Source organism: Arachis duranensis, chromosome 6 (genome assembly GCF_000817695.3).
Source record: "Arachis duranensis cultivar V14167 chromosome 6, aradu.V14167.gnm2.J7QH, whole genome shotgun sequence".
In the NCBI taxonomy this organism is placed as follows: Eukaryota; Viridiplantae; Streptophyta; class Magnoliopsida; order Fabales; family Fabaceae; genus Arachis; species Arachis duranensis.
The window spans coordinates 46,203,007-46,203,338 of record NC_029777.3 but is presented as its reverse complement, the minus strand read 5'-3'; positions in this window follow the sequence as shown (position 1 = coordinate 46,203,338).

The window sequence follows — 332 nt, the reverse complement described above, 5'->3', positions numbered from 1 at the left end:
TAGGCAAAAATCATATTTCTAGACTATACTATGAGTGTGTGTATTTTTCTGTGATTTCAGGTATTTTCTGGCTGAAATTGAGGGAGCTGAGCAAAAATCTGAGTTAGGCTGAAAAAGGACTGCTGATGCTGTTGGATCCTGACCTCCCTGCACTCGAAATGGATTTTCTGGAGCTACAGGAGTCCAATTGATGCGCTCTCAACGGCGTTGGAAAGCAGACATCCAGGTCTTTCCAGAAATATATAATAGTCCATACTTTGCGCGAAGATAGACGACGTAACTTGGCGTTGAACGCCAAGTTCATGCTGCTGTCTGGAGTTAAACGCCAGAAA